This window comes from Monodelphis domestica, chromosome 1 (assembly GCF_027887165.1).
Source record: "Monodelphis domestica isolate mMonDom1 chromosome 1, mMonDom1.pri, whole genome shotgun sequence".
In the NCBI taxonomy this organism is placed as follows: domain Eukaryota; kingdom Metazoa; phylum Chordata; class Mammalia; order Didelphimorphia; family Didelphidae; genus Monodelphis; species Monodelphis domestica.
In genome coordinates this window covers 180,577,833-180,603,810 of record NC_077227.1, presented here as the reverse complement: position 1 = coordinate 180,603,810, position 25,978 = coordinate 180,577,833, and the positions used below count along the sequence as shown (strand labels likewise).

Sequence of the window (25,978 nt, the reverse complement as noted above, 5' to 3'; positions counted from 1 at the left end):
AGGGCTACAGTGAAGTCTATTTATGGATCTTAAGTATTTACTATAATTCTATTTCTTCTGAAGCTTAAAAACATTATTATTCCATTTCCTAGATAAATTGGTGGCTATGAATTTAGTGAATAAGCTTAGTACAACATATCCATTTCAGACATATGGTAGAGATTTATATAATGCATGTCATTCATCCTTAATAGTTTTTATTTTGAAATTCACATTGTCAAGTGCAGTGTTTTTCCATTTTCTTCATGAAATACTTGTATAAGTATTGTTCCCTACAAACAAAGCAACATAATGTAGAAACAAATTGTTTGGACATGAATTAAAAGGAATGAGCATTCAAAAATGCAAATCACACAAGCTTTCTTCCAAACAGATGGGAAAGACAAGGCGAAATCGGGTTTCTCTTGGCTTTCAAAAGACCAATACCACCTTGTATATGAATTGTTTGTCAGTTTATTACTTCCCCCTTCAAACACGTGCACACAAATCTGTTTGACCTGATGAAAGAAGAAATGATTCGATTATCACTTGGACAGATTTCCCTTCTACCCCCCTTTCCTCCACCATACTTTAAATGGTTTAGCAGGAGGACTGTTTTATTAGACTTGGAAACCAAGAGGGCTTTGGGTATAATTTTCTATCTTGTATAATTTATGCAGAGAACCTGAAATTTTATCTCTGTGGTAGACTTCTGGAGTGAGATCTTACTTTATCAGTGCAGATTTCAACCTAAGACTTTAGAGATAAGTCCTAGAGAGTTTTGAGCCACATAGAAATAGAAGTTGTCCAGGATCACACAGCTAATAACTACATTGAGACAGAATTTGAATCTAGGTCATTCTAATGCCAAGCTCAATACTCTATGTCAACCCCTCTCTGTCTCTGTCTCTTTCTCTCCCTCCCCCCCACTCTCTTTCTCTCCCCCCTTTCTCCCTCTCTCCCTCTCTCTCTCTCCCCTTATCCTTTTTCTTCCTCCTCCTCCTTATCTCTATACACACACATACACACACACACACACACATATATATATATATATATATATATACCTATAAACACATATAATAATAGCTTACAAGTTGAAGATTCAAGACACTTTATAAATATTATCTTATTTTATTCTCATAACAATCCCTGGGAGTTAGATACTATTATGAAACCCATTTTACAGATGAGGAAACTGAAGCAGGAAGTGGGTTTAAGTGAGTTGCTCTAGATCACATGGGTAGAAAGTATTTGACACAGGTTTTGAACTTCCCCAGTCAAGGCTCTAATCACAGCTCCACCTAGCTACCTCTTATTTCCAAACAATGAGATCTGAATAGTGGTGCCTCCGAGCTCAACTACATTATGGCACCATGAAAAGAAATAAAAAATGTATTCACATAATGTTTATAGAGCAATTAAAAAAAACTGCTGTGCATTTTAAGCTCAGCCTCAAAATGTCACCACAAGTAAAATACAGAAAATATATGTGCAGTTTTAATTTAATGCCAAATTGAAACTTTAAATGACCATACTCCAGAAACTTCAGCTTAGTTATGATTTACCATAATTAAATATTCTTCTTTGCCTAAGCACATAACAAAAATCCATCAGACTAGAAATGGCAAAGTGTTAGTATTTCTACTAATATTTCCATTCTAGCCCAAGTTAGTAGGGACTAATTAAAATATTACTCTGCATTTCAGTTTTAGAGGTTTTACTTCCTCCTGATATTAAAAATATACAATTGTATATTTTTCATGACCAGAGGAAATATTTTCAGTCTCTACCACATTAGTTTTAACAGTAGAGGATATTTCAGCCTCTATCTATAGAAGGACAATCCTTTACATTGGAGCAATATAGATCCAGATTTGGTTTAAGTGTTTGAAATACCATAAGCTCTCAGTTAGCTGATCATTTAATGGATACATTATCCTCAGTTCTGTTTATCCTCTGGAAATCAGGCTTTCACATTCACACCTATTGGCTTTGTTGATATTTCTTGTTGTGGCCTACTCCTTCTAGGTTTATAGCCTTAGGGTTGGCAGCTAGGTCCCCCCCCCCTCTTATTTTGGGATGATAAACTGAGGCTCAGAGGGATAAACTTGACTAAGGTCACATAGGTACAGCTGGGAGGCACAGTAGATAGAGTGCCATAACAGGGGTCAAAAAGACTCATCAAATTTGGTTTCAGATCCTCACTAACTCTGTGACCATGGGCAAGTCACTTAATCCTGTTTGTCTCAGTTTCCTGAGCTGTAAAATGATCTAGCCAAGGAAATGGCAACCCAACTCCAGTCCCTTTGCTAAGAAAACCCCAAACAGGGTCATGAAGAATCAGACATGACTGAAAAACATTAAAAACAACAACTGAAAGGTCACTTAGGAAATATATAATAGAATGCAAATTTGATTACAGGTCCTCTGACACCAACCCAGTATTCTTTCATTCTATCCCACATGCTCTTTCCAACAAAAGTATCCTCTAAAACTCAAACTTTTAACCACTCACAACTCCTAGTAAAGTCTGAGGGAGGACAGCTCTTTAGTTCACTGATTTTCATCAATTTGAAGGATGAGATGTCTGTGGAGAAGGTTCATCAGGAGCACATTAGCTAGGGTCATGATGGAGAAATTGAAGAGTTTTCCCAGTTTTGATTTAGGCAGGTCTTTACCATGACACTTCTCTCTCTTTTTTCTTTTCTTTTCTTTTCTCTGATTTTGTTAAAAGTAAATTACTAAAACATCTGCTGCATTAATCTATAACTTCCAAAAAAACATTCCAAAACAAAAAAGGGGGATTTTTTTGGGAATTGTATGTTTCAAATTGCTTGTGCCTCTAATTACCCTTATAATAGTGCAGATAATTGAGACCTGATTCAATATAGCTACTAGTAAAAATAGACAGCCTCCGCAAGGCAGTGCATCAAAGCATCGTGCTTGAAATACGTTACTGGCTCAGAGTGAGTGGAGTTTTCTAGCTGGTGAGATTCATAGCAGATAATGAAGGCAGCTTGATGCCATCTGTTTTTTTTCACATTTTGCCTCTATCTTCATGCATACCTCCTCATTGGTCAGTTGGGATCAGAAAGCTGGCCTCACAGTTTTTGATTGTCAATAGATTGTTTATAACTAGGTAAAGGTACAAAGTTCACACTCTCTAGGCATAGATCAAACCTGTGAGATTTTAAATACAAATAACTAAATCTCCAGAAGGATTACCATTTGGCCTCTTTCTCTTCTTACTACTTAAAAACTGAGTCTTAGAGAGGTCTGTACCCATGTTTCTCTCTGTCTCTGTCTGTCTGTCTCCCCCTCCCTCTCTCTCTTTCTCTACCTCTCCCATAAAAGGAAGAAATCTACAAAATATACTTTTGAGAGCCTTTTAATTACTATATCTCTTGATGGACTCCAGACAGGTTATGACATAATTCTGGATTTGGAATTCCAGGTTTAACTTTACTATTCCCTAGCTATGAGGTTCTGGACGTGTCTCTTTACTTTAAAAGAATAAAACCTCAGTTTCTTCATCTGTAAAATAGGGATATTGTAACATCTATACTAGCTACCACATGGTATCATGAGGAATAGACATTAAAGTTTTAAATGTTTTATGATAAGTGTGAAGTAGTGATATATAAAATGGCTAATGGGCAGCTAAATGGCACAGTGGATAAAGTTCTGGACCTGGCATCAGACTGAATCATCTTTCTGAGTTCATACCTGGCTTCAGGTACTTACTAGCTGTGTGAGCCTAGGCAAATATCTTCACTCTGTTTTCCTCAGTTTCCTCAAATATGCCCAGTGAATTGGAGAAGGAAGTGGCAAACCAAACCAATGTTTTTGCCAAGAAAGCTACAAATGATGATGATGTGAGGAGTTGGACATGTCTGAACACTAATAACAACAAAAGCCTTCCTTATTTTTGGATAATAGAAGTTTCATGACAGATTTAGTCAAAGAATCATATCTCTAGGACAGGTATTGCTTTTTAAATTGTTTTAATTTTTTCTGAATTCAAAAATTTTATTTAATTAATTTAGAATATTTTCCCATGGTTACGTGATTCATGTTCTTCACCCCCCCCCCATAGCCAACAAGCAATTCCACTGGGTTTTACATGTGTAGGGCAGGTATTCTTAATCTGGGGCATATGAACTTAAAGACTATATATAGTTTGATAACTGCATTTAAATATAATTCAATTCCACTGTAATCTTATATATTTTATTTTATGCATTCAATAACATTCTGAGAAGGGGTCCATAGACTTCACCAGACTAACAAGTAGAACTATGTTTAAAAAAAAGGTTAAGAACCCATAACTTGGAGTTGGAAGAGACCTCAGAGGGCTTAGAGTCAAGCCATCTTCTTTTTCAGTTTAGAATACTGAGAGATTAAATGATTTGCATGAGTTCCCACAGGTAGTAACCATTATGTATTCAAATTCCATGATCAATTTTGCCTCCCACTTCTATTGCACCACTGTTATCTTATCCTCCAGGACAGAGGCCTTTCTAGACTCCTGGTCAGGTGCTTGGACTCAGGAAGGATGTTATCTCATCTTGGATCCTGAATCTGAGACACTGTGGAGAGGGGGACCATACTCAACAATGGCTACTCTCTGCTTCTCAACCAAGAAAGAATGAATGAAGCTTCATGGCCAAACACAGGATGCACCACAAGATCCTAGCAACAAGAATGAAAAAGGCAGGACACATCTCAACTGTTTTCCCAGTTTCCCACCTATGCAGAGATGGAATATCTATTTCAAAAATAAAATGCCCTTTTCATTGACAATAAAGTGATCTTTAGAGAAGAGAACATCCTTGGCTAGCTAGAATAGCCTCCCGCTCTCATGAAAGGAGAATTTTGGATAATAAGGAAAGGAGAGCCTTAAATTAGTGTGAGCAAAGGATCCACTTAGGATGAGCACAGTTTTATTTGATTTGGGGGGTGGGAATGGCAGATAAGGGGAGGCGGAAAGGGATTGACTAATTCTAGATTTGTGAGTTACCTTGGTCTGAAAATTATTTATCTTATAATTAGCCAGACTTGTCAAATGAGACTTTCTGTACTTAGGTAGTCTCATCATCAGTCAGCAGGCATAGTTGGTTGCCAGACCCGTATTATGGTCTTTCCAGCTTGGTAAAACTGGCTAGAGAGTTTTCACTGTTGTATCGAGCCTTAGAGGTAAAGAAATATGACTTTTATGGAAAAATAGACATGCACACATAGTATACATATGTATACACATGCATGAATGTGTTCCTTAAAATTTCTAGACAGGCAATGCAATTATAAATGTGATACATGTATGCAGGATATTATCCTATATGAAGCAATGCACATGGGTACAATGCACAGTTATATATAAACACGTCCCTTTATATATACACATGTAGATATATTGGATTTTATGTCATATGTGCATGTGCACACATAAAAAAGGACACATTAGGAATTTTGGGGGATATGACCATTAGTAATGCTTTTTGGGGCAGTGGAGCAGGATCAGGAACTGATGCTGGTGCTGATGAGGAAAGGAATCCAGAGGCCTTCAAGTTAGTTTTTTTTTTTAGGTCATGCTGGTAACAATTTTTCTCTTTTTATTTTTCTAAACTAGTTGTTAGAGTTAAATCATTGCCTGTGGATTAAACCATCCCTCTTACATAAATCTCACATTTTGTCCTTTATTTTTTCACTCCCAGCACCTACATTTCAATTATTGACTTTAGCCTAAATTGTAGACAGAGCTGAAAAACCAAGTGCCATCTTTTTTCAATCGATTCTGCAGAGTAAACCTACACATTGTCAAGGACTTATGTCAGATTTTATACACATCCATGCACACACACATATATGCATATATATATATATATACATATCTAACATTTACACATTCTATATATGCCCACATAATCTACATATAGATCTTCATGACTAAAAGTGATTAATGAGTTATACTAATGACCTTTTTAGTGTTAGGCTCTATTTAAATGATCTGAGGAAGCCAATAGCTATTTTCCAAATCCTAAAAAATTGAACAAAATAATATTACATTTATCATTTATTTAAAACAAGCCTTTAATAGGTGGCATAGACAGTCGAGGAAACTAAGGTTCAACACACTTGTCCATGTTCACAAGGTTAATACATTTTCTTTTTTTTAATTAAAAATTTCATTTTATTTTTGAAAATATTTTTCCATGTTTCCATGATTCATTATTCTTTTCCTCCCCTTTTCCCTCCTGCCTCCCGGATCTGACAAGCAATTCCACTGGGTTGTACAAATGTTATCATTTTATACTTATTTCCACATTTTAATACATTTTTCAAGGCAGGATTTGAAACCAGGTCTATACCTCTCTATACCTCAACATTCTATCTAAGACACCCCATTAGGGTTAAGCTCTTCAAATCACGAGCTCTATCTTGCCTATAAAGAAATTTAGTCCAAATCTTTGAAAGGGCTGCCATGAAAACATATTTGATGCCTTGGAATGAAATCTTACACATTCCCCTTGGCAATATCAAAGTGATATTGGGGAACTGTGGTATGCCATCTCTAGCTAACGTCAGCTATATACAATACCAACAAATATAGGCTGTAGCAAGTTATGGCATTGTGGACTATGCTTCTCCCATAGCATTGCTTAGCCTTGACCAGTGAGTTTTTTTTTTCCTTTCTCAATCCCATAACTGATTTTCTCCTTCCTAGTGCTTAAAAATCTATTAGTACATCCCACCTAGGACATCATTTTGCTGCGAGGGGAAGCTGGCATTTTTCCCAGTTCCTAAATTCAAATGAAAAGAAAGCAGTCCTACAAACAAAACCAGGCAAGCTTAAGATCTTTTGTCAGTTTCCTTCTATAATTGATACTGCATGTAAATTTAGAAGAATCAGAGCATGTTGCCTAATGTCATTCCTTCACTCTAACAAGTTTTCATAGTCTTCTTGAATTATGAACAACTTCGGGAATTTCTAATCATCTTACTTCTAAATATCTTCCCTTATAAAGGGATTAGGATTCCCTCAAATAAAGACATTTTCTTTATTTCGGTTTATGCTCTTGCAAAACGGAGTTAGTAATTAACATAATCCACCTTCCACAGGATTTGCTTTAAGCCAGGTGGAAAGGAATGCTACAGCAAAACCAGGGGAGGCAGAAAGGACATGGAATACATCATGGACCAAGTATCTGAAAAGAAACGAATCCAATCCTTTTTGCACTCCATGAACGGGTCGTCTTCTCATTTTTGCATTTTCCTGCTAAAAACCTGTTTTTTCAGACACGATTAAAAACACAGCACTATGCAAGTCTGAAGGTTCAGAGGGGATAGGAGCATCCAACTTATTACAACCCTTCTGTTGGACTGCAGCACGGAAAGTCTTTCTCCAAGCCTCCAAAATATTGCAGACCCAATTACCCTCACTGCTTAGTGAGCAGCACCATAAATCACTCCCTGGGTACCAACAGCCCTGAGAACATTTCAGAGGGAAACTGCATTGGGGGTGAGCTGGAGGAACTGAGCTCACTCCCCCGACTGCTGGTCCGTGCTGCCACCTGGAGGTCAGTCAAAGGCACTGTTCCTAGGACCCTTGGCTCTCCCACTAGAAATGTTTGAGAAACAATATTACCACTTGGGCTACTGTTGCTTCCTTCACTTTTCTAAGCCGCTAACTTGCTGGGTCCAAGGCTCCGTCATTCCTTCTTGTTTCTTCTTTTTTATTCCTGAATTGGTACCTTATTGAATTTTGCTTTTATTGTACCACTGGAACACAGAGGTAGAGATAAATGGATATGTGATGGGAGTCCACCTATATAAGCCATCCTAGGCTACCATTACCTTTCCTCCTCCCCAGTCTCCCAGCCCCTGACCTAACATGGCACTCCATTTGGACCTATACCCATGCTCTTATTTAAAGATAAAGAAAGTGAGTACAGAGAAGTTGGAATTTGCTCAAGGGAATGCAGCATTCAAAGGACAAAAGGATTTACAGCTAGAAGGGAGCATCTAATTTAGAGATTCTTAACCTGTTTTTGTGTTGGTGACTTCTTGAAGCCTATGGATGCCTTCTAAGAATAAATATTATAAATTCTAAAATAAAATAGATCCTAGCTTAATTCTAATAATCTAGGGTACTTAGAGGAGGAAACTGCAGGGAGGAAAAACTGTCAAAGGACACATGGGCAGGAAGTAGAACCATGATTTGCACTTGAATCTTTAGCCTCTACATTCTAAATGAAGTCTTTGTATTACTAAAAAAAAATCCCACTACTTGACACTATTTTGGCTAAGTTAAGTCTAAGTTCCCTGACTCATAGCCCAATAGTTCCTTGCTGTTTCTATAGGTAAAAGTTTAAATAACACATTAAGCTCCATATCCTCTTTACATTCACACCTCCCATCTTCACAAATGAAGAATACTTTTTTTTTTTTGGAGTGGTAGATGGAGGATGGATGGGCATCTTGAAAGAATATTTTTTACCATACATTTTTATAGATTAGGTTTCTCTTAAACTTGTTTGATACATGGTACTATGGACATTTCCCCTCTGATGAGACAGGGAAATTATTTTTCTTTATGAAATGTCTATGAATGGTTCTTACTGAGTTACAGTGACACCTCCTGGTAAGAAGAGAAGAAAAATAACCAGATTAAGAACTTTTCACTTGGGCTTTTTATACTTAGAACAATAATATAATCATAGGCTATTAGAGTTGGAAGGGACCCTAGGGTTCATTGAGCAAAGTCTTCTTGTTTTATGGGTGAGGAAAATGAGATAGGAGGATTCAACAATGATCAAAAGCACAACCAATTTGGATCAAAGTTAATTAGTTTACAAGAAAATACTAAGTTAAAGTAAGAAGATGCTTTTTTATTTTTCAGATATCTTTCAGGATTGATGTAATTAGACTGAAGAGAGGAAGATTTTTTTCCTACTTGTAGTGAATATTTAACATCATTCATATCTAGAGGAGGACTGCCAGATTGGTCCAGGGCCTGGAGTTCATGTCATTTGAGACTAGATTAAAGGAACTAAGGATATTTAGTACAGAGAAGAGAAGAATCAGGAGGAATACAAAAACCAGTTGCAAATACTTGAAGGACTATTCATTTTAATCTCTTCCTTCTGTTCATTATTCCTACTTCATCCTGAATACAGCTTATTTGTACAGTTGTTTGGATGTTACCTCCCCCATAAGACTGGGAGATCTTTGAGAACACAAACTGCTTTAACTTCCCATGTATTCCCCAATACTTAGCATAGTATCTGGCACTTAATAAATGTTTATTGACTATTGTAGTGTATGGAACAGTGATTAGACAGAAACAGAAATGTAAAGGATATGTGGAAATTGCAAAGAAAAAATATGCTTGATGTAATGAACATCTAATAATTAGAGTTACTCAAAAGTAGAATATCCAGCCTTGAGAAGTAGGGGTTCCTTATTATTGGGAGATCTTCAAGCAAAGATTGGATAACCATTTGTCAGCAATTTTGTACAGAAGATCATTTTACTGGTATGATTAAGGTTAGATAGTTTCTGGGGTCCCTTTCAAAACTGTGATATTGTATGATTCTGCAACTCTATGATTCATTCATTTATTCATTCATCCATTCATTTAACAGATGCTTATTGAACTCTTAGTTTGTGAATATCCTTGTACTATTCCTCTCAGGAAAAAAGGCAAAGACAGTCTCTGCCCTCAAGTATTTGCTATTTTATTGGGAAGGAAAGACAAATATCCTTAAAAAAAGATAACAAATCCTACAAGGCATAGGATAGTAAATATAAAATAAGTGAGATAATAAAAGCCACAGGATGTAATAAGGAAATGGTGATCACTTTTGCCTTATGTGGTCAAGGAAATAAAATGCTATTTGAGCTGAACATTAAAGAATGGGAGGCTTAGTATATAACTCACACAAGACGACTGCTTCTATCCTTTTTTTCCTCTTCATCATTATCCCTAACCTCTGCTTTCTTGGTCAAAAATGGAAAAAAATAAGAGTAAAGTAACTAAAAAAAATCATCATGATGTATGTCTCAAAACAGAGCGAGTCTGAGATGAAAAAGGAGGCAACATATATGCCAATTTCCTGTCTAGAGAATATATAAAAGTAGTCACCTGGGAAGGAGTATGAGGGGATGAGCTGTGAATATAACTTGTATGTCTTGAATGAAGTCATCTTCCTCCCTGTATGAAATTGCTATTGAGATGCTGTATCAATGGAAAATATATTCAAGACTTTTAAGATTTACACAGGTGGAGAGGAGGCAGAAAGTAATGCCAGCCCATAGTCCTTGAAGATACTATTCACAATAAAAGATTATACTGAATGGATCATGGTTATTACCCAGGTACAATGAGGTCTATATAGGAGAGAAAAATATGGCATAGTGCTTGCCTTCAAGAAATTTTGAATATAACTGGAAGTACAAAACATTGATAGAAAACAGACTGTAAGAAAGTTGTGTCAAAATTTCTACAAAGATAATACTTGTAATGTCTAATCTAGAAGGTTAAACTTATGTTCCAGAAAAGCTTTTTTAGGGATAAGACTTGTTTCAGGAGTTATTATATTTGTTGCATGTGTGTTTTGACAAACCAGTATGATCCTTATGAACTCTTTCTCAGAATCATGTTTTTAAATGCATAAAGTAAAGCACATCAGATAACAAAGGAAATTGGCTATATTGAATACAGCTATCAAAGATACCAGTTTAATAATTTTAGATTTATTGAATGGGATGATCTGAATACCCAAAGAGGATGAGAGAATGACATTCTGGGAAAGGTGAATTGCATGAGCAAAGATTTTAAAATAGGATTATTTATACTAATTTCATCCTTCATTCTTTATCTGAGGGAACCACTTTTCTGCATCTGTTTTTTGCTAAAATAGGGAAGAAATAGTTACTGAAATAAAAAATGATGGGTCCTATGATGAGGGCAAGGGGAAGATGAAAGGATATCACAACTACTAAATATAGATGGTACAATAATAAATGAAAGAAAAAAAACAGTATTTTTTAATTCCTATTTTGTTTCTTTTTTTCCTTTACAGATAAAAATTACCTCCAGATTTGGAAGTATATAATGGAAATGATTACTAGAAAATAGAAAACCAAGATAAATGCCTGAAAAAGAGCCCTTCATTGAACTCTAGAAAATAACAAGTTATGAGAAGTTCAATTTATGATAATCTATTGATTGGGAATTGTTATTGATTGCTCTAATTTAATAGTAAGAAATAGTCTCAGCTACCGATGGATTTAAAAGCTCAGTTAAGTCAACTTTAAAATTGGGATTATTGGTAAACTAGTAATTTAGATGTAATATATTCAATTATCTGATTTTTTATAACTTGTATGCTTCATCTTTAGGCCAACATACTTGGAAATTATGCTCGCCCAGTTACTTTCTTTATAGTTTCCAGGTCTGAAAGAACGACAAATCACAGTACTAAAAGAATTTACAGATGAGATTTTTAAACCACTATCAGTGATTTTTTTTAAACCCTTACCTTCTGTCTAGGAATCAATACTATATATAGGTTCTAAGACAGAATAGCGGTAAGGGCTAGGTAATGGGGATAAAGTGACATGCCCAGAGTCTCATATCTAGGAAGTGTCCAAGGCCAGATTTGAACCTGGCACCTCCCACCTCCAGACCTGATTCCCAGTCTACTGAGTCATCTAGCTGCCTCCCTGTCAATGTTCTTCAAAAAATGAACAAGGAGAATAGTGCTATAGAGATTAGATCATGTGAACCAGATTTTCATTAAATGAAGTGAGTAGAATCTTCAGTTTATAGACCTATGTGCTTTATTTCAATTCCAAGAAATATTCTAGGATTAAAGGGATGGTATATCAGCACTTAGAAAAGGACACAATGATAACTATGCACCATGATGACTGCACACAGCACAGTTTATACCCAAATAGCTTACTTTACTTTTTGAACTAAATTCCTAGCCTGTAGACCAGGGGCATGCCATCATAAGCAATTCATAGAGAATACTTTATTCTTCTGTAAAATATGCCTTTTTCTAAGATATGAGAAAAAGAGTTTTGAATGTTAACTTTTAACAGGGATTAGAAGGTATAAAAGGATTGAGTTCTATGTCAGGTGAAGGATTGTCCCAGAGAAGAATGAGACCAGGGATATCAAAATGAAGTTCATAAATGGGTTTTAGTAAAAAAAAAATACAAATAACAAAAACCAGTTAGAATGAAATAAGCAAAATAAAAACAAGCAAATAAAAACCCCAAATGGCAGAATTTGATCAAGGAAACAAGCTTATTTTTGCTATCTTTTATATCACAGCCCCAAACAACTGGCTTAATCAATACTCTAAGAAGCAAAAAGGAAATATTGTACAACCATGCTCTGGTATAAGAAATGTCCCATACAAAGATGCAGAAGTTATTTAACAAAAGAGTTACAAAGATTCCCTTTAAAAATCAAGCATTATTATAGCTGTCTATATTATTTAATTTTTTAAAAATCATATAACTTTTTTTTGAGAATCCAACTATTGTATAAAGTAAGACATTCTTATATGTTTATTCTTTTTTTTTTTTTTTAACTCTTAGCTTCTGTCTTAGAACCAATACTATGTATAGGTTCCAAGGCAGAAGAGCAGTAAGGGCTAGGCAATGGGGGTTAAGTGATTTGCCCAAGCTAGGAAATGTTTGATTCCATATTTGAACCCAGAATCCCCATCTCTAGGATTGACTCTCAATCCGCTGAGTCACCTAGCTGCCCCCTATATTTTGATTCTTATAACACATTTCCAAATTGATATATCTTCTTTGAGTCTCTAAAAATCGAATTTGAAAAGCTAGACCTCAAGTACAATTCAGGCTAGAAATCATTTGTTGATGTGTCTTTGTGGAAATCTGAACATTTAACAGGAATTCTACACCTGGGGCTTTAAGGAATCCAGGAAAGCAATGTTATCAGGTAAGTCTTTTTTCCTCTTAAAAATTACAACAAACATTCAAATAGTGAAATGCAGAAATAGTTGTGTTTTACCTGAGTTTGTAGTTCTAGAAAGCATGCGAGCTTCTATCTTTTTAAAGTAAGGAAATAAAATAGAAATATTCAGGGAAGAAGGATAATTGAGTGAAATCAATGTAATGGTTTACATGTCTGTAATGCATTATGTTCACAATGTACTATAAATATCATTTCATTTTTTACTCACAAAAACACTGTGAGGTAGTTAGAGCAAATATTTCTATCCCCATTTCAGAGATGAGGGGAGTGAGTCTTTCATAGATTAGGTGAATTTCCCAAGTTTAAAAAGATAGTAAGAGGCAAACACAAGAAATCAAGAATCCAGCCTGGATGTTCTGATTTCAAGGCCAGTGTTTTTTTTTCCCTTTTTTCCCCATCACTTTACATTTTCTCTCTGATGTAATAAATAGACCAATTCTCTCTTTAAATACAGCCCAAATCTTTCTCTCTGGTGATTTTTCCCCAAATAGAGAAAGAGAAAAAAGCGATTCTCTATCTACATTTAGAAACTGTTTGCTCTCCGTATCAAAAGGTCCCCCAAAAGTGCTTGGTTCAGGTAATAAATTAGAGTCTTTAGAAATGAATATGTTAGCCTTCATGGGTTTTCAAAACCTGCACCTGAGTATAGCTGACCATGGCAAATATGCCATCTATTTTGGTGCTCTTCTTGCCCCTTATAGCCTCTTATTTCATAAACTCAATTCCTTTACATTCCTTCCAGCTCTCCTGTTCATATCTAATCCACACAGGCACACCTTACTAAGGGTCCCAGAACCCAGCCCCACAAACATTTCTTCTAGGACGCATCTTTCTGGTGAATCCCTATTTATATTTCCAATTAAACCAGTTTGTATTTTATCAAAAATAAAATCCTGCTTCTCTCCACTTTCCCTTTGTTTCCTTTTTTTTTGAAGACCAAGTGACAATACAAAACTGTATTGTAATATCTACAAAGTACCTAGAAACCTGCAGTGTATGTCTTCCATATAACTCTAAATTTGCTTCCTTTTTAGCCAAAAGAGTTCCTATGTGTTCTAATTTTTGGACAGTTTTTAGTCCTGCAAAAATCAATTTGTTCCTGTGACACTGGAAATAATCAATTCAGAAAACTAAGATGGAAAGGGACATCCTGTTTTCTTTCTCCATGTGTGTGGTAGATGCAGAAACAGGAGTGGTGAAGAGGCAATTTTATACAACTTTGCTATTCTGAGAACTGTTTTTCCGATATTGGCAGTGTGAGGCCAAATGTCTAAGATTAGGGCCATGTAGTCATGTAGAATAAAACTAGGACCATAAAATATTATAGAACTACTTCTGTGTCACTTGGCTATAGAGAGAGACCACACAGCTGGGACTGGAAGCTCCCCTGCATGTAATATTAAGATGTGCCTCAGTAAACTGGGTTAATTGTATTTTACAGTGCCATGCCCAATTCTCCTGGGTTGTAGACCCAGTCTAGGGCAACATCTTTAAAGCCTTGATTACCTATTATAAAAGTTCTATTTTATTGTTTCTTAAAAATAAACCGTATTGATTTAGGAGCCATGTACAGAGACAGCCAAAATCAAAAAGCAGTAGGTAGTGCCAGGAAAATTTAAACTCTTGTTTCTGTCAAATCAATCAATCAGATGCTTATTGAGCATCTAGTAGGTGCACTGCAGTTTGTTTATATGATGGCAAACCAACCTCCAGAGAAGGAATAAATCAGTGTCCCACTGATGTTAGTGTCTCCTTAACAAGGGAGCTGAACAGTGCAGAACTCAGAACAGTACAGGAAGATAATTGTTTCAAAAAGGCAATATTTTGTAGTTTCTTTTCCCCCCATTTTAAGGGGATGTTGCCTAATAAAACCATGGCAACCAGTCAAGAGTCCCCTTATTACCTCATATTGCTGTCCTTGTGAAACGAGAAGTTAATGAAAAGTTAAAAACTAACTTCTTTGACTACTGAAGGAAGGTGTTAAAACTAAGGTCTTAAAACTAAGATCTTACATTCCTCCATGAAGACAGGCACTGTTTCATCCACTTTTATCTTTATTTCGATTGTTTGACATGCTCACAAAAGTTTAAATGATTGACTGACTTTGCCTCTAGACTAGGGTTCTTAATTAGAGATCTACACTGGAGATAGGTCTATGGATAATTATCAGTGGGTCTATGAACCTTCACAGTGAAGGGAGAAAAAAATCTAGCCAGCATTTGTATAGAGCTTTAAGCTCTACAGAATATTTTTTGAATTTCATCCTTGTTTATCCTCACAATAATAAGGGACAGTAGGTACTATTATCATCCCCATTATACTGATCAAGAAACTCATCACAACAGATCACATAGATAGTAGATATCTAAGGCAGGATTTAAATTAAGTCTTTCTGACTCTTGAGTCCAAAGCTCTACTCACTGAGAATGACTGCCTCTAACATCTTTATTTCAATAAAAATAATTTCCTTTGTATCTCTGTGAATTTAACTTTATGAATTTTATAAATACTTTACTGAGGTCTATAAGTTTCAGTCTATAAGTCTATAAGGTCCATCCCTCAGAGAAGGTCAAGAATCCCTGTTCTAGACTTTGGCTGGACCCATTAGATTTTCTCCATTAAAAGTCTCCATTCATTTAGCTTAGTTTGACTAATATGCAGTAGATACCTACTGTATGATGAAACTGGGAAATATAGATAATTCAAAGTCCCTGTCTCCCTATGTTAAGATGATAATGATTCCAAGGAGAATTTCATTATATTTTTAAATAGGAGCTTAAAATTTTCAAATGTATTTCCATCCCTAGTTACCATTTCTATCCTCTTTTCTTAATACTCCCAAATATGAAAAGAAAAAAAAAAGAAAAAATACCTACTCATATACAACTTCAAAGTTGATAAAGCATTGTTCTTGAAACATTCTATAAGGAAATATATTTATATTTATAGGATTTGTCCAAGGTAACATAACTTAGTATCAGATTGCTGTAATAAATGGAACAGTTAAGATTCAAACCTCCCTCTTTTGCCTAAACCAAAACCTTCTCCTTCATGTAACACTGATTGTCTCTATGAGATACCAAAAAATATTTTCTCAATGACTGAGAGGGTACCAAGTGACAGAATGAGGAATCAGTTAAATTTATTGTTTAGTTCTTTCTAGAAAAAACAACTGGATGACTGAATTCGTTTATAATTTCTTCTTTTGTTGTTCAGTTATGTCTGACTCTTTGCCACCCTATTTGGGATTTTCTTGACAAAGTACTGGAATGGTTTGCCATTTCCTTCTCCAGTTCATTTTATAGATGAGGAAATTGAGGCAAACACAGTTAAGTGGATTGCCCAGGGTCACACAGCTAGTGTCTGAGACTGGATTTAAAATCCGTTCTTCCCAATTCCAGGCATGTTGTTCTGGCCCCCTGTACTGCCAAGTGCTCCACCATTTCCTTTACTCGTCTGTGAGCTTCTTAAGAGGAAGGATTTAGACCTGATCATCATGTGCCCACTTTTCCCTGCTAAAATGTTTCATGTGTGGCTTGACCATGGCAGGAATTCAATAAATATTTGTTAAATAAATCAATAAATACAACTTTCATTTGCTTTTCTTTCTTTCCTTTTAAAACATTTTGTGAATATATTACAAACAAATGTAGAAAATACCCAAAAAAGTGATAGAGCTTATTAGGAATGGTTTGCTCTGTGTGAACTGTATCTAAGCCTCTCTACATTCTATATGGGCCAAGGGAATTCCTTGTTGAGAGAAGAGAAATCTCAATTGTTAGTAGTGGACATGGGGCCTTTTGACTTTTAGCTACTTTATCAATCTCAAGAAACATTCTTATTCGTTCTTCACTTCATCTGGGTGGACTCTATGGCCGCATGATAGAAAATTGGACAAGGAAATGATGCCATCTTGAAGTTGGGGCACACTTAAATTAAACCCTGGCTTCAACACTTGCTAGCTATTCTGACCCTGGGAAAGCCACTTAAATTTCTGAGCTTCCGTTTTTCCATCTACAAACTGGGGATGATATTACTTGTGCAAAATAATGGGGGGATCTATTTGAAATCCAAAATATGCTGCAGAAATGTAAGCTGTTTCTTCACCACTCCCAACCCATTTCTGTTCACCCATGTACAAAGTCTATGAGTGGAAGGAATCTGGAAATAAATACTTGGCCCAAGTTAGTTAGGAACTTGGAGTCAGGAAGATGAGTTCAAATCTAACCTCAGATGCTTAATACTTTTTGACCTATTGTTTGTGAGAACAAAACCCAAAATCTGAAATAATTTTATTAGGAAATTGATTAGGTTATTTGGTGAAGAGAAGGAGCCACTGGACTTGTTTTTGCAAACAACAGACTCTAGGCAAGTCATTTAACCTCTGCCTACCTCAGTTTCCTTATCTGTATAATGGGAATATCACTTATCATGGTTGTTGTGAGAATCAAATGAGGTATTTTCAGAATGTTTTGCAAATCTTTAAACATTTAATAAATGCTAGTATTAATACAAATGGGGTATTTTTTAAAAAAAGCTTTCTTCATTTACTAGAGAGACTTTGAAATCAATTTTTTGGCCCAAGAGCTACTAAGGAATTATGGGCAGCTGGATTTCTCAGTGGTTAGCAAGTCAGAACTAGAGACAGAAGGTTCTGGGTTCAAATGTGGCCTCAGGCCCTTCCTACCTGTGTGACCCCGGGCAAGTCACTTTACCCCCAATTACCTAGCCTTTATTGGTCTCCTGTTTTGGAACCAATATTGATTCTAAGATAAAAGGTAAGGGTTAAAAAAAAAAGAACTAGCACCTGAGTTAGTTCATCATTGGGAGATTTTTTTAATAGATCAAAAATGATATGAAAATAATACAATTAAAAAAATCAAAGTATGAAAAATTGAAGTACTTAACTGCACAATGGGGAAGTTAGTTGAAGGCTTTGTCTCTGTGTAATCTATAAATAGCACTCTGTGGTTCACTTACCAATTAGGAATCATCACATGGAGGTACCTTAGATGTCAGTAGCTAATTTGCATATCAGTGAAACATTAATTTGATGAAAATGTTAAAGTTTTATGAACTATTTATAGCATATTTGTCACCTTTTAACATGGAAGTCCATGACATGTAAAGCTTTATTGAATGCTACACTCTTTCTAGAAATGGATACAGGTAAACGACCGTGTAGACTTTTTAAAAGCCAAATTGAAATGCTTGGAATTTAGAATTGCGTTTGAGATTCTGCTCCAGTTCATTAAAAAAAAAATCTATGTTGATTTGGGTCTGTTAATTATCTTTAATGGTAACTATATTTTTTGAAGTCTGAAATGCATCTCTCTTTTTTTTTTTCATTGCAGGAGACAATTGGCTTTGTGGACAAAGATTAGCTCCAGCAAATTAACTCAAAACTAGTGGCCTTTTCTGTATTCAGGTCGCTGGGGATCTCTGAATAAGACCTTTAAAAATTGGCTCCTGATTGAGGCTGCTGTTTTTAACCCATCTGGAGGAAAATGAAAGGTTTTGGGGGTGGTTACTCCTACCAGCTCAAAAGGGTCTGCTGATTCAAGGACAAGGGGAAGTAACCTGTGGGTTCTTCAGCTTAACTACTATATTCAGGTGGAGTTCTTAGTGCAAATACTGTATTTACAGAACCAGTAATTTTGAAGAACTGCCCTAGTGTGGCTACGTGTGGCACTTGAATTGCCACATCTGTCAATCGCTCAGGACGATGGCCAATCAGGGGGCGAGCAGAGCATGGGAAGTTGGAGAGAGTCCTGTTGTAGGTAAGCTTGCTGTGAAGTGACAGTCCTTTAGGGCAGGGAATACATAACACTGAGCCCTAGTAGGTACTTAATGAAACAATTGTGTCATTTTTCTTTTTAAAGAGTTCATTTTTCTAGCTCACTCCTGTTCCTTAATCTCCCATTTTCCCAAATGTGGGCATGCAAGACCAGTAAGACTGACATATGTGAAATTTTGTGAGGTTTTCAATCCACATCCCTACTTTGGAAATGATCCCCCAGTGCCTCTTGTCGAAACTGATCCTACATAGGCTTACTGGCAGACAAGTCCTATTAAAGGACTTTAGATCTCATCTAATTCTACATCCTTCACTTCTGTAAGCAAGGAAATTGGGCCCCGGAAAGGTTACTGACCTGCCTACGATTATATATATATAATGAGGACTAGAGCTATCCTGAGATCAGCTCCAGCACTCTTTTCACTCTTCAGGTTCCTTCCCAATAATTTATATTTTATTTTGTATTTGTGGTAACTTAATTTAATTTTGATATTAACTGATATTTATCTACTTATCTATTTAATATTTAATTTTGTTATATATTAAAAAAAAACCCTTACCTTCTGTCTTAGTGTCAGGTCTAAGACAAAAGAGCAACAACAACTAGGCAATCCAGGTTAAGTGACTTGCCCAGGCCCCAAGAGCTAAGAAGTGCCTCAAAGCAGATTTTTACCCAGGTCCTTGGGGTCTGGCAGTCTGTCTATTGTGCTACCTAGCTACTCCTATTTAACTTTGTTATTAAGGAGGCAGACAGGTGACCTAGTGAATAGTTAGCTATACTTGGAGTAAAGATGCAAGATTAAGGAGCTATATTATCTAGAGAAGTCGTTTATTGGCTTCCACATTTGAAAAATGGGGATCACAACAACTATTTTGCAGGCTTATTGTGAGCTTCAAATGAGATGATATAAACATTAGATGCTATTAATATATTGTAAATTAACTCTTTGGGGAGTTTATGCCTTCTCTCCTCTTCTACAGTGGAAGGCACTTGACATCTTGATTCTTTATCTGCTCCCAGTCTGCCTTGTATATTGCAGATGTTTAATAAATACCTACAGGTACAATTGAATGATGTATGTGGAAGAACTCTTTAAACCATATAGATGTCAGTTAATGGATGTGATTTCTGAAAAGACTTATTTAAATTGATTTTTAAATAAATTGAGTTAGTCATTCCCTAATTAATTGTTATTTCTTTTGGAATTCAGATTAAATCCTGTTGTTAGGTAGTTTGATGGATAGAAAGCCAGATCTGGCAATGAGAGTATCTAGGTTCAAATTTAGCTTCAGCCACTTCCTAGTTGTGGGACCCTGGGCATGTCATTTAACCCCAATTGCCTATCCCTTACTGCTCTTCTGTCTAGGAACTGCCTGGTTCCAAGACAGAAGGTAAGGGTTTTTATAAATAAATAGATAGCTAAATAAATGGATTTCCCCCTTTCCCCTAGAATTCAGAGGAGCTATTCCCTTGTCCATAGGAGAGGGATTAGACCTACAATTTGGTAAACTATTAAATTCAGAATATGTACTCGTTTTGGCAAAGGGAACATCCTAATGGGGAAGTGCCTATGTATTTTTTTAATACTCATACTTTCTGTCTTAGCATTAATTCCACAAGAGCTGGGCAATCTGAGTTAAGAGACTTGCTGAGGATCACTCAGCTAGTGTTGGAGGCCAGATTTGAGCTCGAATCCTCCCAAGTTCAAGCCTGGAACTCTATCCATCATACTACCTAGCTGTTCCCTTATATACATTTATGTAAGTTACAGTCTTAAAGAGTTACCTAAAGGGATGAGGTTAAATGACTTGCCCAGGGTCACATAGCTACTATGTATCAGAGGCAGGCTCAGAAGTATTTCTGACTCTAAACCTGACTCTCTTTTCACGGTCTCAATGTGTGCCTTACATAGAGTAGGCACTTAATACATGTTGGTTCAAATTACATTCATTTGGATTAGGTTCATCCATGAAAATTTAATATAATTTTTAAAATTTTCTTAATGTAAACAGTTGGCCTTATCTAACTACTTTCTCTTTCTACCCAGTTTACAAGTATAGTTATAGTCTAAATGTTAGGAAATATTTACATTTATTCATTTAAGTTATCTAGGTAGTATACTGCTGGATAAGGCTGATTAAGAAAAAGAAAAACTAACTCACAGCTATAAAACATTATTGAGCCTCTATCATATTGAGAGGATATCATTTTTTGTTTTAAAATAAATGTTTTTTTTAAGAAATAAGCTTTGCCACTTTTCTCTGCCACACTAATTTAGCACCTTGATTTTGAAACTGCAGGAGGAGAAAAACCCCAAAATAAAACAAAGTCAGCATTTTTTAATGTTATGCATGAATAAAATAGAATTGGAATAATGCTATCATTTAAATTTAACAAAGCAAAATGTATACTGGTATGCTGTTACTTTACCTTCTGATAAATGATAGTAGAGAAAATTACCTACATTTATATCATGTCACACAGAGTTAGAATTTCTAAAGTTCAAAGAAGCATTTTAAATTCTTTCTTATTTAAGAAAGATTGTCTTTTTCCATTATGCCCTTGACTTTTTTTTCCCTAGATGTAATCAAAACCATCTCCCCTCCCCCAAATTACTATCCCATACTTCTAAACAGAAAGATTTATAACTTGAACATGTTGAAGATATGAAGATACCCACATATTGTGAGAAATGTAATAATACAAGCATTAGAAATATCAGAGGAGTAATTTTTCAAGTAATCCCAACACTTTTAAGAAACAGAAGAAGAACCAATATATAATCAGAAAGCCAAGTGCTGATGTATCTAGTACAAAAAACTCTATTTGGGGAGTCTGAGAAATTTCTGCAAGTGGTTGTAGAGTAATAAATGTTTGTAATGTAGTAGCAACTGTTTAAAAATTCAAAGCCACAAAGACATCTCTAAGTGGCTATTACAATTAATGTACTTACAGCAAGGGTAGGATGTTTAAATATGTATTTTGATATACTTTCAAACAATTCCATGCTGAATTCACAATTTTACTGAAAACACTGTTGCAGGGAGGGCATTTTCTACATAAAACTATACTGGAGATTTCATCATATCCCTCAAATATGTATTTTGGATTATGTATAAACACCATTCTGGGAATTTTTCTTGAAGGTTCCATATAGTTGGTTTCAATAATGTCTTTCTATATAGTAGAGTTTTTAGTGGAGAAGATTTGTTCTATTTTGCTTAACTGGTTAACAATTTGTAGATATTTTTTTTAATCATCATTTTCCTTTAGCTTGTAGACAACAGGACATAGTGTCTTTTCTTCCTATAGGAGAGTACATTCATGAACATAAAATAACAATGGAATCTTACTGAATTCCCATTTTAGTTTCCTATGGATTTAGTTCTTTTGTCCAATGAACAGAAAAGTTTAGAAGCAACTCTTCTTTTTCTGTCCATTTTCCATGTTGTAAATGTCTTAATGATACAATTAAGCAAATTTATGTATCTAAACCTTACTTACTGATAAATTAAACCAAAATAATTAAGTTTGGTTCTTTGCAAAAGATAGATTTAGTTCAAAAAGCAAACTGAGGAAGAATTTAGAGCTTGGAAACTTCAGAAGATTTAGCAAATAGTTAAAATGAGTCATTTGGGAAAGCAGTTAAATGAATATATTGCATGTGTGTGTATTGCAGATACATATGTAATAAAATACATGTAATGACTTTATCTTAATCAGTCTGTTTAATCCATGAAGCATATAGATACCAAACTAACATAATCAAAGAACCCCGTAAGGAATGTAAAAAAGGCAACAAAATCTCAATTTTTAGAACAATCACATAAATTCAATGCCTATTATTATTAACACTGGGTGAGTATTAAGTAATAATAAAATTCTGTATATTGAAAAGCTTCTCCAAGGCCAGGATATAAAGCAAATAGTAGTTAAATGAATATATTTATGGAATGAATTAAGTACAGAGTAATTATAAGAAGAGACAAGACAAGGAAACAACATATGCATGTGTATATATGATTATAACAAAGTCAATTAATTTTAAAATGTACTCATAGATGTAAAATCATGAATGACTAAGCTGTGAAAACATTTGTTCACAGACTGCTCAATATTTCTCATGTTTTCCATTATAATAAATCATTTTCTAAATTCCTTCCTTAGAACCAAGAAGGTTGCTTTCTATAACCTTAACAACACTTCGGTTGTAGGGTTTTTTTCCTTTGAAATCAGACTTGTGGTTAGACAGAGGTGTTCCTCCTCTGTGTTTCTCCTGGGGGCAAGAAACTCTAAGCTTCAGCAAATGGATGCACTTAGCAAGTCCATCAGGAACTGTCAAAGTAAAACATTATCCAAGGCAGTTGGGGGTGTGAGTAACCACTGGGATTTACAACCAACCACACTTAAGAAACATGAGCAACTCTCTTGTCACAAATGAGTTCCATTTCTTACCCAAGATGCTTAAAAAAAAATCAGGAGCATCCTTTCCACCAAACTAATTCCACTTTGGAGTTGGTCAAGCAATTAACAAGATAAAAAGATGATGAAATTAAAATTTGCCAAAAGAGGAGGAGTTAGGTGCCAACTAAAAGTGTTACATTTTCTTCCAAAAAACGAGTCCACATTTGATGGCCTTCCACATCTGTTTGCAAAGGCTAAAGGAATCTGCTGGGTTCTGGGTACACAAGTCTGCCTCCATGAATGTTAGCATGTGGTTAGGAAGAGAGCAATGGACGTCTATGTCCCTCCCTATCTATTGCAAGAGTGGAAGACGCGCTTTGCTTTTCAAAATAGATTTTTTTTTTCTTCCTGAACTATGCAAACAACCAGATGCAAACGAATTACTATAAAGTAAAAAAGCCCACAGAAATACTAAAAAGCAGGGATGTGGTAGTGGGGTGGTGGGGTCTGACAAGCCACAAAGAGAAACAGGTGCTTGCAACAAATAGGAAAAAAAGCAATCAGCCCATCATGGCATTTAAAACTCGTTTTATAGCTCATGAACATAATTTTAGAGGGAAAGAAAGGAAAAGAGAAGAAGTAAAAATCGAGAAAAAAATCTCTCCAGGTTTCTGGGGATTAGCGTTCATGATGCTGCCTGGGTAAATTAGTCAGGTTCTAAGTTTCCCACTTAGGAGATAATTTCCCTTTTGGCTTCTATTACTCTCATCCTCCCCGCCCATCTCCAAGGAATCCGTTTGCAGACCGGTCCACCCCGTTTACCCCCAGTGCAGCCTCGCCTCGACCCTCGTAGTGACCCGTTGGCCGCTGCCTTGGAGCGGCAGCGGTGGCGCCGGCGTCCCCGGGGTTGCTCAGTCACCCGCCTGCCTGCCCGGACACTGGCAGTCTGAAGCCACACTGCCAAACAATGAGCCCTGGGAGAGACCCACCCAGAAAAGACGCCCGCAGCCTTGCTCGCGCGGGACGCTCCGGGCTCGAGTGGGGCTTCGTCCCTGCTCCTCTTCCTCCTCCCCCCACCCCCACTTTCTGTAAAGGCAAGCAAGCAAGAAACCAAAAAGAAAGGTAAATGGGAAGGTCCTTCCCCCTGTGCCCACTCCCGAAGGGCACGTTTTCTAGCCCTGCACCCACCAATTAAAGGTACAGCATCTGAAAAGCAAATCAAGAAAGAGGGAGCGTATTAGGGGTCCTGCCCGAGTCCAACCTGGGCATCCCCATCCCCCTTTTCATCTGCCAGCCTCTCTTGGTTTCCTTTCAATCACTTATAGAGGAGTCGGACGCATATTGAAATCTTTGAAGATTTGGGCAGTGTGAGAGGTGAGGCCAGGGACCTGGGATCTCTAAAGTGCCTTCCCCTCCATCCCTCCGGCAGGGCACAGCCCCAGGGTTGGGAAGACACAAAGACAGGTCCAGGGTCCCTGACAAGAACTCCGCTGTCCTGCTTTTGCCTGTTTGGAAACGATATTAAAGTGGAGGTGTCCTGGGTGTCCCTTGGGTAGGAGGGTTTAGCGGTCCCCTTGCAGTCCAGGGTTTGCCGAGAAGCTGACCATTACAGCTCCAGAGCCTCAGTGCCAAGGCTGGGAGCTTTTTGTGTCATCCTAAAACGAGGGATACAAGAGAGCCAGATAAAGAGACAGGACCACGGAGAGTGACAGTCGCAGGAAAAAAGAAGGGAAAGGACTTACTTGGGTGGGGGGCGGGGAAGACGGCCAAGGCGGACTCCAGCTCCGGACTCGGCAGGTGTCTGTAATAGCGGGGAGAGGCAGCTGGTTGCTGGCGCAGCTCCGAGCTCGGGGGCTCCCACTTCACGAGGAAAGGAAACTCCCCTTCCCACCCGCTGCTGCCACTGCCGCCACTCCTCCCTTGTCACAGACACAGACAGACGCAAGCACTGCGCGCTCGCCTTCAGCCTTTTCCCTTCCTTCTTCCCCTTTCGGGCGCTCCTTTTGCTCTCTGACTCCCCTACAGACCACACCCTGCCACCCCACGATTCTACTTCTTCCTCTTTAACACTTCTAGTGGCAACTCCCCCTGATTGCAATCCTCCCACCCACTCCATCACCTCAGCCCACGTGCTCCCCTGTCTCCCCTCCAAACTTCTCCCAACCCTAATCTTACCTCCTAGAAATCCACCTGCTCCCCAAGGAGGAAGAAAGGTCTTGGTGAATGATGGCCCCATGTGGGACCCCCTTTTCCACTCAACTGCCATTTGGGTTTAATATCTATTACTTTTAAAAGTACAGAATTTTTACAGTCAACTAGAATTTATTAAGTCCTTACTATGTCCCTAGCACTATGCTAAGCCCCTATATCTATATGTCACTATATGCTAATCGTTTTACTTTTGGGGCCCCTGTTTCTTTATCTCTAAAAGGAGAAGTTTCAAATGGATGGTCTGTTTGGTCCTTTCCTGACTCTGGGTCTGTGTGTACATAAATAAATAAATGTATGTATGTCTATGTATATATGTACTTAAAGGCTGTGCATATATGCATTGCAAATATAGTAAATTTTACATTATATAAGATCTATGTTTATAAGAATGTAACCTTTATCATATTTGAGAACTCTAAATCTGAAATCTACTTATAGTCATTTAGTCTATTCACCTGCCTTTAGGCTGGATCGTGCCAGCCCAGATAGATGGATACCTTTTCTATTTTTAAAGAGACCCAGAGGAAATTCTAGGACCTTCATTAGTAACCTCTTGCAACTA

At 36.7% G+C, this 25,978-nt stretch overlaps 1 protein-coding gene across 4 annotated transcripts in view; it reads right to left on the bottom strand.

Annotated features, from left to right (window-relative positions):
- Positions 1 to 25,327, bottom strand: part of SEMA6D (semaphorin 6D) — a 908,057-nt gene extending 882,730 nt beyond the window's left edge. For 2 of the 4 annotated variants that reach the window (XM_056810148.1, XM_056810151.1), the window contains exon 1: positions 24,948 to 25,327. The gene's annotated coding sequence lies outside the window, so the exon portion shown is untranslated. The remainder of the gene's footprint in view (positions 1 to 24,947) is intronic. The other 2 variants (XM_056810149.1, XM_056810146.1) reach the window with 2 other exon arrangements.
- Between the last annotated feature and the right edge of the window lie 651 nt (positions 25,328 to 25,978).